This window comes from Quercus suber, unplaced genomic scaffold (genome assembly GCF_002906115.3).
Source record: "Quercus suber isolate HL8 unplaced genomic scaffold, Cork oak 2.0 scaffold_895, whole genome shotgun sequence".
In the NCBI taxonomy this organism is placed as follows: domain Eukaryota; kingdom Viridiplantae; phylum Streptophyta; class Magnoliopsida; order Fagales; family Fagaceae; genus Quercus; species Quercus suber.
Window position 1 is genome coordinate 202,044 of NW_027070321.1, and position 12,773 is coordinate 214,816.

The window sequence follows — 12,773 nt, forward strand, 5'->3', positions numbered from 1 at the left end:
ATATTACAATATTTTAATAGTTGCAAGTCAGAACTATAATAGCATAAATCTAAGAGTTAGCCATGGAGTACTAGGGCCATTAAGTTCAAAGCAATTTTTAACACTTTGCATAATGAAAGTACCATTGAGAACACCAGGAAATGAAGAAAGGTATCAACTTTTTTAGGTACAATGATATTAATCATGTCAACCAGGTTTAAGACAAAAATTTCATGTATCAAGCATTTTCATGTTAATAAATAAAAAAAATGAAAAGTAACAACAACAAATGAAGAAAAAATTTGATGTATCTTATTTATACCTTTAAACTTGTGAACCAGATCAATACCGTCAACAACCCGAATTCATGAATCTGCAAATGTGATGAGAACTTTTGATGAACTACCTGGAGCAAACTGTTTAGATAAACTGATCAGCAACTGAAAAGTATCAACCAAACTTGTCTCTCAAAGTAGGCATACAAACCATCTTTACAAGTGAAAATCAGCTGAACAAGGAGAGAGTAAAATAGAAAGAATCGGCAAGTTAATTGTATTTGAATTTATAATAATCTCATAAAAAGTACAAGATGGTAGAGCCCAGATTACCTGGAAACCAGAGATTTTCTTGTGATGAGATTTCTTCTTCTTGTTCTGCAGATTGATTTGGCTTTTTTGTTGCAACTTATTCTCTGAAAGTATGAACAGATAAAGAAGTTATTAACAGTTAGTGCACAAAAAACTTGACTAAACCAACCATGCACACAAAGAGAGCTTTCTAAACCAGCACTAGATGTATTGTATAAACGGCAGCTCCCCTTGTGTGAACCAACTAGTGTACCCTTCAGAAACCAACAAATTTCTTAAGCCATCTGAAGAATTGTATTTTATATAACTTGAACTTTAGTCTTTGATATCAACAGTATTCATGATACAAAATTGCGTTTTATATAAGTTCTCTGCTTTTATGAATTAAAACATAATTTTTTCTTCTTTTTTTGCTGAATTACTATGTCTGTTAGGAGTTAGGACAGCTTGTTTCTATTTTTTATGGAAGAAAGATGTTGCAATTCTCTAGAATTATTACTACTTTCATTCCAAAGTTCCATAAGTTCTTATTTTGACTATTTATTATCATTTTCAAAGGTTTACATATGGAAACTATGATGATGATGATCATAATAGTCATCATGATAGTTTCCACGTGTAGACCTTTGAACCAATAAAGGCTATTTCTTAAAAACATTAAGAACACGAGTAAATCGTTAACATTGAATACTAGACATGATTTTCTTTCTTTTTCAGAAGAATTAAGACATTATCTTCAGGCTCAAATGCAAAGCTTGGCCAAGCATGGCAAAGCATAGCTATTGCCATGACAAGAAGCCAACCGAATCCAAACACATCAAAAACATTACAATGCCTATTAAATAACTAAGGAAAGGAAACATTATGCACAGAGGAAAAAAAAATTAAATAAATAAACAAAAGCCCTTTTTGGCATTTTTACAAACATGTATATGCATAAGCACTCTTATAAATAAAATAAAAAATAAAAAATAAAAACCCAAACTTTAAATGCAAAAAATTCCTCCATCCTGAATCCTATTACTAACTCAATCACAATTCAACATTATCTTCTCACATTATAAAATCCAAGAAAATCAAAAGAAGAAAGAGAGGAAAAGAACCTTATGGCATGTACATGTCAAATATCAATTACATGGCATAAATTTCTATTATTAATTGAATTGGAAAAACCAAAGAAATTTTTTTCCCCAAACAGATACATGACCTACAAAGAATTTAAGAACCCATATTTTGCCAATCTAGAGGTAGGGATCTAGACTAAGAAATACCAACCTGAGGATGGTTAGAGTCGAAAATTTCTTCTGCTAGATATGGATTTGTTTTCTTGAAGAACGATTTTTTTGCCATGAAAATCACTGCTTGATCTCAGGTCGTATGATTTCTCCTCACTCAGCAGGGCAAGAAACGACAGAATCGTATTGTAGAGATGAATTACCTGCAACAACCTATCTCTATCTTCAAGCTGCTTCTGATTTGCAGATCGGAAACCTTTGTAAAATTTTGTAGCTTTTTCTATCATACTAGAATGATAGAAAAACATGAATATAATGTGACCATGAATATAAGGGAGTGGAGTGAATGCAAGAGCAAAATCTGAGAAAGGAAGAAGAAAGAATCGGAGAACCAGAGGAACAAGAAGAGAACGCAAGAGAAGGAGAAAAGGCTGAGATAGCAACCATCCGAATTTTTTTTAGTTTATATACACTAACCTACTTTACCAGTAACAGGTTTCCATTAAAATTAAATGAATGGCTTGGATTGAAACAATGACAAATTAATGGCTAGGATTAGGGAGGGTACCGTACCCCCCCAAAACAAATAGGGGGTACTGTAGAATGACCCTTTAATGTTTTACTAATAATCCATTAAATATATATATATTTATATATATATATATATATATTACAAACAATTTAACCACAAAATTCAACATGACAGTACTAGGTAACCTTATCGAGTTATTTGGGCCTTCTACTAGATCATTGATCCCTTCACTTGACAAGTTCATAGCCTTAATTAACACGTTTCTAAACATATAAATCCAACGGTGGGACCTATATAAGAGTTTTTTTTTTTTTTTTTTTGTTTGAGAAGGTAAGTAAGAGTTTATTGCATCATCTAATTCTAATGGATATTTCATTAATTGCATCATCTGCATGTAACAATGATATGATAATTTGGTATTTTCTACAACACAATAATAATAATAATAATAATAATAATAATAATAATGTTTAGAATATATATAAGGGTGGGCATTGATACTCACAGAACCACAGAAGGAACTTGGAGATGAAAGAGGAGACTACAAGGAACACTCGATCAGTCTCACTAGGGTTTCGTAAGAAAAATAAAACCAACGTATCAAAGCGTGGAAGGTATTTTTCAGACTTTATCTTTCTTCATTTTCTTTGTTTTTTAGACTAAATAGTAATACTCTAGAATCTAGATATTCAGTAGTTACTACTTTCTAGTTACCACTGTCTAAAGCTATATCTGCTATTACACATGATATATATAAACCAATAAGGTTGGAGCTGGAGTGTAGTCTGAGTGTTTTTTGAAAGTGTATTTAAAAGCATTTTGGGACTGGAATATGGGTTTTAGCTCGAGAAAAGGACGACAAGAGAAAGCACAAGTCTGTTGCATACTTGCATGTTTTTTTTTTTTTTTTTTTTTTTTTTTTTTTTTTTTTATATATATGATTGCTCATGCAAGTCCTCTCTTACTCACACTCACACCCACACATACACACACAACAGCCCCCCCCCCCCCAAAAAAAAACCCTCCTTTTTTTTTCCCCTCCTTGAACAAACACTTTTTTGGGACAATAGTACTATATATATATATATATAAATTGGGTTCAAGTTACACCAGATGTAACTTTAAGTAATATTACATCAGCTAATAATTTGTTATTGATTTATATTTTAAAAATTCAACCGTTGAATTACATATTTTATATGTTTTTAACATATATGCCAAATTTCATGCCAATCGAATGTAATTTATTGTTGATCCATAAACTCGTCTTTTATGCATTATTTTAAACTACAAAAATTAAAATTTAAACAATTAATTGATGACATAACTATTGATTTTTTATCATCTTTAAATATATATATATAATATATATATATATATATATATATAGCCTTTCCAATTTTATTTTATAGTACACAAGTTAAAAAAGAAGAAAGAAAAGTTTAATTGAAGAGAAAGATAAAATAATTTTCTACCTTACAAAAGTGTAAAGAGCTCAAAATATTTATGTAATAATTTTCTTTTTATAAAATGAGTAAGATGTAAAATTTAGAAATACTTATACATTAAAAATAATTGATAATATTTTTAAGTTCAACTCAAAAGTTTTAGATATAAAAATTGGTACTATAGGGTTTAATTTAATATAATTTAATCTTTTTATGGTTAAAAAAAAGGTTACATTTAAAGTTTATATAAATACTAAAAACCATAGCATTTAAAATCACAAGCGAAATTTTGATTTTGAAAAAAATTACAGCATGCCTTAAATTTAAAAAACACTAACAAATAAAAACAATATAAATAAAAGATTAAATTTTGAAGTATGTGGTGTAAAACCTATATTTTATCTCTCCAATCCTCATATGCCACATCATCTTATCACATATTTAAGAATAAGGACAATCACACCCAATTAATTCTAATATAAATCCAACCAAATTGAGAGTTTATTGAAATGTTATTAGGTGTGGTAGGATATATTAAATTTTAAGTAAAATGCTGATATGACAATTTCTTATCGTATGGTGTAAAACATGAGTTTTATATCCCATCCTTATCAAATTTGGACTCTATAAATAAATATTGTATTCCTTATGGATTTTATTTCAACATTAAATATCATCACATAATATTCACATAAATGACATTTCATTGTTTATGTTGGTTTTTAAGTATTATTTATAATATGTGTGAATTACTTGTGTACAATACATGTGTTTTTTTTTAATTATATATTATATATTATATATTATTATTATAATTTGATAGTTTTGAACCTTGAATATTTTTTTTTTGAAACACCCAAAAAAACCAGTTTAATTATAAGATTCTTAAGAATATGTATGTATTTATGTATGTTTATACATGGGTGTATGAAGAAATAAATACTTATAAATTTTGCCCGTAGCTTGTACCTGCCTCTAAAATTAGGTCATTTAACAAAATCATGTGCACAAAATACTGGATCGATTCCATTAAGATTTAATGGAAATTTTTTTAATATAATATTTCATGTATGTCACAAATATTACATTTAAGGAGTTAAATATTAAAATTTGTTAATGGACTAAACTAATACTCACATAAAAATCCAAAATTAATAATTATAAACCCATTTCTATTAATTGTTGATTGGGGTTGGATTTTATTTGCATCAATTTCATGTTAAAGTGTCAAGATTGGCGTAGTCGGTTCTTTTTATGAAAGAAAACAAGGTTTGAATTTTTATAAAATAATATTGAATTATTAAAAAAAAAAAAAAAACTTAATATAGTCCTTGTTCCAACCTTAATCGCCCAACTGTGACATAACCTTTCTCTTTGGATTGTTCCAATTTGAAGCAATTTCTCTACAAGCATTTCTAAAAGAGTTTTCCTAAATGAATGTCTTTAGGACATTAGTTAATAAAACCCTTTTATTAATCCCCCATAACTGTTATTTATTTACTTATCTAAGCAACCTTTATTTTCCATTTCAAGGCAAAACTCTAATCTCCCCAACCTTTATTTGGTATTAGAATCTTCTCTATTTCAAGTTATATTTTCTAGATTTAATAGTGTATACCTTAAGTATGACACGACAATGCATATTTAGAATTATAAATTTTAATTTTAATTATAAAATGAACAAAATGGATTGAACTTAAATCTCTAATGTTCAGCATTGTTTTGAGTTTTTTATTTTTTATTTTTTTATTTATAGGGAAATTTATTGTTTTGAGTTTATTCCTTCCGTTTATTTAAAGACGTGATTATTAAATACCAATTAAGGTTAAAATGATAAATTATGTGGTTTGAAGTCCTATTTAAACCACTTTAGTGTTTTTTATTTATTTATTTAATTCACGCTATTATTCAATTCACATTTCTTTCTATTTTTTATTCTGTTTCCATATTTCCTTCCCCTTCCCTTGTGTGTGGTTTTTCTTCCTTCTCTTCTCTCTCTCTCTCTCTCTCTCTCTTTGGCATCCGAGAAGATGCCCAAGTCAACCTTGGCCAGATCTCCATCTACTAGTGTTTTGTTCTGTAGCTTCCAAAGTTGTCGGAAGAATAGAATTTGAATTTTTCTTTTGAGCTAGTGGATATTATTTGAAATGGATTTTTGGTAAAATTGATTTAAGTAGTTTTAGTTCATTGTGTCTATGCGTACTCACTTTTGTCCCTCATGCATGTATGAAAGAGTTCTTTCCTTCCCCGTAACAGTTTTGATCGAGAAAGGTTTCTGTTAACAGAAACCTTTAAACGTTGAATAATGTGGTTTTTATGACTTCTCTAGTTAATTTTTGAGATAGAGAAAGGTTGCTAAGTCGTTCATGTGGTTGACTCTAAAACCAAATCGGGTGCTATTATCCTGGACATTTTGTTGGATATGGTTTCTTTATCGTGTCAGCATATATAAAAGGCGTGGGTTTTAGACTTTGAGTGATGTGGCAACTATATTGCAATCATGTTTTTGACTTTGTTTGGCCTATGTATGCATGTGAAATCAATACAAAAGGACAATAGAAAGACCAATACAAAAGGACTATATATTGCAACCATGTTTTTGACTTTGTTTGGACATGCATATCCCTCCCCTGGTCAGCGGGTGTGTGTGTCCTAGATGCCAACTTGTCATTTAACATGTAATTAAGCAACCGAAGAACGATATTGAAAACAAATACAAAAATTATGGTATAAAAAAATTTCCAAGGACCAAAATAAAACTTATCTCAAATTTTTTAGATAATTTGATTGCGGGATGGGGGAGGTGAGGTTCCAAGTTCCAACTACAAGCATTAAAAAAAAAAAAAAAAAAACCATAATTGGAGGTAGGGGATTCAAATCCTAATATCTCCATTGAAAATATTAGAAAGTGTTAATTAAGTTACAAGACTCTTTATTTCAACTACAAATGTAAAGCATCACAAAATATTATCATTACTATTAAGCTATCACTTGAATACCTTAAATTTAGTAGTTGAACTTTGCATGTTAGTATAGATTTGTTATTTTCTATCAATAAGTTTATATATACAACAAATTTTACAATTGTTGAGATGAAATGTTGTGATTGATGTACAATAAAAATGATGTTGCATTAATCACTAATCACAATATATCATCTTTGATGTTGGGAAAAGAATTATAAAATTTATTATGTTTGTGAGATTGTTGTTTTTCTATTAGTTAAAAGGGGTTAATAGAAAACTAATAATACGTTAATGATTTTTGTTAATGAGTATCTTAAGAGTATACATTAAAGTGCACTTAATGCTTTATTATGGAGGACTTTGTCCCAAATTCGTAGGTCCTATTTAGAAAATTCAAATTAATTTTAAATGGAACATTATTATTATTATTATATAGTTGAGGTATTGGTGTCAAACAGTTAAGCTATAAGGCTCTCAGCTATTTGAATGTCATTTTTTGCACCATTCTTTACATAAAAATGTAGAATTTTTTAAAACTATCCTTACTTAGAATCTAGTGAAAGATGGATATTAACTTTTTAAATAAAAATAAAGGATAACTTAGGAAATAGATTTATTGACTTTTTCAAAGAGGACTATATTTTGATACATCTCAAAATGGAATAAAGCACTAACCATTTGAGATAGAGGGAGTATGATGTTTATATATATACACACACAATTACAATAAACTTGTGTGGCAATTGATAAGTTTATTTTTACTTTTGAAAAATGTTCATTTCAGCTCATCATTGAATGAGAAAGAGGCCCGCTCCTCTACGGAATTCCATGAGCCTCTTAACTTTCTCATCGTGATCTTACTTGGTGTCCTTGGAGTAAAGGTTCGAGGCTTTGGCATCTCTCCACTCGAAGAACATGATGTAATCATGCTGTTCTTTATCGTGGCAATAGTTATCTATGGCATTGCATTTTTGGGGATGAAACTAGGACCTCAAAACGCAGACTACCTCTACAAGTTCAAGTTTGTTTGTGTCATTTGTGCAATTCTTGCATGTGAGCTGCTTGCATCAATCCTTGTCGATCCTCTTAGGGTTCTCATTATTAATTTATGTGGAATCATAGTAGAGCTCATTCGTCGCAAGTACAAACAAATTTGTGCGCACCTATGTCACGCAGCTAATGTGGTACTTAACACATCAAATAATTTGTTCAACAAGATATGTCTATGTCAATCAATTTGTCACATACTAGGTTGGATCCAACATACATCCAAAGCATTCAACAAATTTACTTTGTTTGGCGGCACAAAGAAACAAGATCAAGGTGATGGTGGTCAAGTTGCAGATATGGTCTAATTGGCCCATTTGTTTGGAATAGCAATGTTAAATTCCCTATCAATGATGTTTAGCTACCTTGTAATTAAGTGAATATCTTAGTCTATATTAGGAGGTTCAAGTGCTCTTAGGCTTACCGTAATATCATTGTACTGTAGCGTACTATACATGTATATAACTATATATGCCCTCTATGTACCATATTCTGCATTCTAAACATATATAGAACACCATTTCTGTTTGTATGTGTAGAATGAGTTAATAAAATAGACAAGAAAGATATGTTTTGAATGATGTGTCTACTTATATTTGGATGGGAGGACGTTGGCATTAAGCTTATAATAGTGCTCATAAACACTCCCAATAAGCATCTCTCTCTCCCTCTCCATGTTCTTCATCAATATAGAGTTCCATTAAGCATGGAAACTCTAGGAGTTGGTCATTGATCGGTAGAATACTCTTGTAACTTGTGTTTCCTATGTTCTGACAAGTCCTCGAAGTTTGTAGAGGTCTTGGTGGCTACGTACTGGAATGCATTGAAAGACGTTGTGATACATCATTCTTCTATTGCTTAGATCTCAATATGTATGAAGTTTGAGTAAGTCATTGGAAGTTCTGTAATTCAAACATTAGACTCAATAGCTGAACTATAGTTTTGGTCATAAAACCTAGACCAAACCATAACACCTCCATATTTTGCAGAACCTTTAATAGATCGTTAACACTTCATTATTAAGCACATCGGGTGGGATGTAGCCACTGTTAGCTGCATCTTGAGACGCAGGCAAACCCAAAAATATTTGGCCTTCTTGAATATTGGTCCGATGGTTCCAATAATTCTTGAGGTTGTCTGTATTAGTACCACCGAATTGACATGGAGCAATACTGTTATAAAATTGGACCCAAACATAATCAAAAAGGCCAGTGTTAAGGGCAGTTCCTAGCCAAGCGTCAGGGAAAGGACATTGTGGAGCTGCTGTTAATTAAGTAGACCTTCTATTGTCAAAATTTGCCAAACAGTACATTTTTCCAAAAAAATTGGGTGCGTGGCATGTGTTTAAAGTTATTTAATAAGTTAGATTGTTTTTGAAAGCCAAGTTTGACAAACTCGACTTTGGGCTAAAAAACAAACACTATAGTGGCGTTTTTTCAGTGCCTTAGCAGTGTTTACAAAAAATGCCATTATAGGATATCTATAGTGGCGTTTTACAAACGCTACTAAAAAGAAACGCCACTATAGTGTTCATTTTCTAACCCAAAGTCGAGTTTACTAAAATCGACTTCTAAAAATAGTCTAACTAACTAATTAAGTTTGAACGCATGCTATCCATCTAATTTTTTTGAGAAATGTACTGTTTGGCAAATTTTGCCTTCTTTTGTTGGCTAAATCCTGATAAGGCCCTTACAAGCTCGTCCCAATGTTCAGTTGTGCCTCCTAGCTTCAATATCAAAGTTAATGCCATCGATCTAGAACAGTGTCACCTAATGGACGTGAGTCTGATTGGCCCCCAAGAAAATTGTTCCACAAGTACCTTGCAACATTACTGCAAAGTAGTATTGGAGAAAATTATTCTTATCTTTTTTTTTTTTTTTTTTGGGAATTCATTCTCTTAGCATTCAATAATTGATAAGAATCCATAAAACACTAGCATCATTTATCAGAGAAACTATAATAGGGTGATCACTTATTAATTTAAATGGAACATATCCATTTTCATTTATATTGTTGAAATTTTGTATCAATTTAAGATATTTACTAGCTTTTAATATGTGTGTTTCCTCGTTTTTCTTAAAAAAGGGAGTAAAAGTTTTATATTGTTTCTCCCTTTTAATAGTCTTCACATACTACAAACAAAATAGATAACTCCAACTATTATTGGAAACAAATGTGAAACATAAGTAGAGTTTTAGAAAAGGATTTTTTTTTCCCTTACAGAAAAGCAAGTTGGAAATCCAAATTTCTCATTACTCAAAGGTGAGTAGGTAAAAAAAAAAAAAAAAAAAAAAAAAAAAAAAAAAAAAAAAAAAAAAAACAAAGGTGAGAAACAAATAGGTACTTTGATTCTTTTATTTTATTTTAAAATTTTTTTATTATAGAAGTTTCAATTTTCTACGAAAGCTTTCAGAGAGCTTCTCTATTGCTAAAGAGTCCTCTGAAATACTCCCAAATTTACAGAAATTAAGTTTAGGCCAACAATTAACAGCACTCCTTATTGAATTTCCTAGATTACAATACATCTGAATAATCAGCAAACACTATTGCAAGATATTGTATATTTCTTTTAAGGCGAACGTTAGTTTGTTCTAACCATAGTCAAAACGACATCCTCAACATTACAAAATGATGTTCATTATTTACCAAGTGTGTTGCTTAATATCTTTTGAGTTATATGAAGTGTTTATCCTTCTTTATAACTTGAAGCTCACTGTCTTCTTCAGGAACCATAGATTTCGAGATTTGAATTACCATTTAACTGCAAAATGGATGTACTTTGGATGGTTGGGTTCGTTGGAGTTTTAGACAAAAAATCCACAACTCGACCCTAGCTAATTGAATTTTATTGGTACCAACCCACTGCCAACCAAACCAATTCGCAGAGCCAACCCTTTTTAGATGCTAAGTGAGTTAATTAGTCCTAGCCTGGGCACATTTCTTACGTTATATAAAAAGAGATTATGAGTGTCAAGAGTTACTTAACTGTTTGATACCTCATTGTCTGTCCAAGACAACTATTATTCAAATCCTATTATCTCGTTATAACTATTAAATTATCGGGAAAGAAAAGAAAAGAAAAAAGTATTAGTCAATAGTGAGATACACCAGAGTAGTAGCAAAGCAAAGGCTTGTGAAGATCATATTTTTCCTTGTATAAAACAAATGGGGACCCTTGCGTCCGGTTGACATGACGTTGGCCAGCCGATCGAACCAAATTTTGCAAGAAAAAAGACAAATGTTTATTGCTATATTATGCTTCAAGACGTTATGGAGATAATAGATTTCCTTACAGTTGTATTTGCATATATATAAAATAGTTATTATTATGGATAATATTACAAATTTGGTGTTGATAATAACCATTTGGTATTTTCTACAGTATAATAATAATTATAATGTACCAAATGTTGAATTATATATACTGTGAGTTACTGACGTATGGGGTATTGAGATTAAGCAAAACAGCAAACATGGAGTTGAAAGGAGAGGGGGAAAGAAGCTCCGGTTACTCGGTTGGGAGACGCCGATCGTTACTTTTACGAGGAGTTCGTAAGAAAAAGAAAACTAAGATATCAAAACGCCATGCCAGATGGTGTGTCTTTTTACCTTTCTTCATTTTCTGGTTAAAGAAAAACACTAGCTACTTCGTAGGTACTAGTTGGTTCAAGTTTCCAACTACGCTAGCTAGGTAATGATATGAAACTGAATTATCAAAAAAGTTGTAGTTATGAAAAATGTAGTAACTAGTCAGAGAGAGTTTTATGAAAAATGTATTGAAAGTATCATGTGAAGTGTTTTAGGGGAATGGGATTGGGAAAGTTGGACATGAAAGCGAAAGTCCATGTTCAACTGTTCATACTTGCATTTTAGTAGTGCTTTTCATTTTTTTGGAAGGGTTTTTATAAATAACACCTTGATTTCTAATGTAAGTCCTTTTTTTTTTTTTTTTTTTTTACAACTAATTCTTTTGGAAAATACTATATATGCAAATCAATTTTGTCTCTGAATTTCATCATGAGCTTTGTTTTGTAAAGTAATCTCAATAAGTAGCACCAACAACACCCATTGCATGTTCTTTTTCTTTTTCTTTTTTTGCTTATGAAAATGCTTCACTAGCTTTTAATTAGTGCAATTCGAAATAGAATTTACAGGCAACCATATATGTTGTCTATTTATTTCTTGGCATTAGTGACATGTTATGGTCTTTGTGTTCCAAGTGTTACTCATGTCGGTTATAAGAAGACGAAAGGCAAAATGTATCATTAAACCAAAACAAAGAAGCAAAACAAAAAAAAAAAAAAATGATGAAATTAGGGCAAGTAATGACAAACTCATATACGGATTCGGACATCAACCCTAGTAATTCGTCACCCCGATGACACCCCATGTCACCCTCCAACCATGGCATAGCCTGATAGCTCAATTAAAGTCGGCTGTATGATATAGGTGAATAAGACGGTTGCGTAAGACCCTCAAGTAGAAAAAGACCCATATTTTAATCAATATGAGTATTTCTTTCATTGTAATAATATTAATTAGACCAAAATATTAGTTAATAAATAAAATATTATTTTTTTATCAAATGAAAAAAAAAATGTTATATCTATAACATTTTTCATAACAAATCTCAAGTGTCAAGTTGTTACTAAATGTTATTAGAAGGTAAAAAAATAATTTTAGTGGTAGGTTCAAATTAAGAATAGTAACAACCTAATGCCCAGAATTATTGTGAAAATGTTATGAATGTAGAATTTGTCAAAAAAAAAAAAAGAAGAGAAATATACAAAAAATTTCACAACATTTTTACAATGGTTGAGTTTGCAAAATTTTATTGGTTCTCATCTAGATCCATTACTAACATCACATTTTTACCTACCACTATCAATCTGCAACATCAATAAGTGTGAAAAGTTTTGTCAAATTTTTTTTGTATATATGGGCTTTCTGAAAAAAAAAAAAAACAAAAAAAAAAAAAA

General features: G+C 30.4%; 1 long non-coding RNA gene and 1 pseudogene across 1 annotated transcript; both read right to left on the minus strand.

Moving 5' to 3' along the window:
* Positions 1 to 301: 301 nt before the first annotated feature.
* On the minus strand, positions 302 to 2,298 carry LOC112036371 (uncharacterized). Its single transcript, XR_010626873.1, has 3 exons — positions 1,842 to 2,298; positions 588 to 670; positions 302 to 395 (listed from the first exon to the last, which is right to left on the minus strand). It is a non-coding gene; the product is annotated as an uncharacterized LOC112036371 (long non-coding RNA).
* A 6,405-nt stretch (positions 2,299 to 8,703) lies between these two features.
* Positions 8,704 to 9,625, minus strand: LOC111999179 (acidic endochitinase-like; annotated as a pseudogene).
* Between the last annotated feature and the right edge of the window lie 3,148 nt (positions 9,626 to 12,773).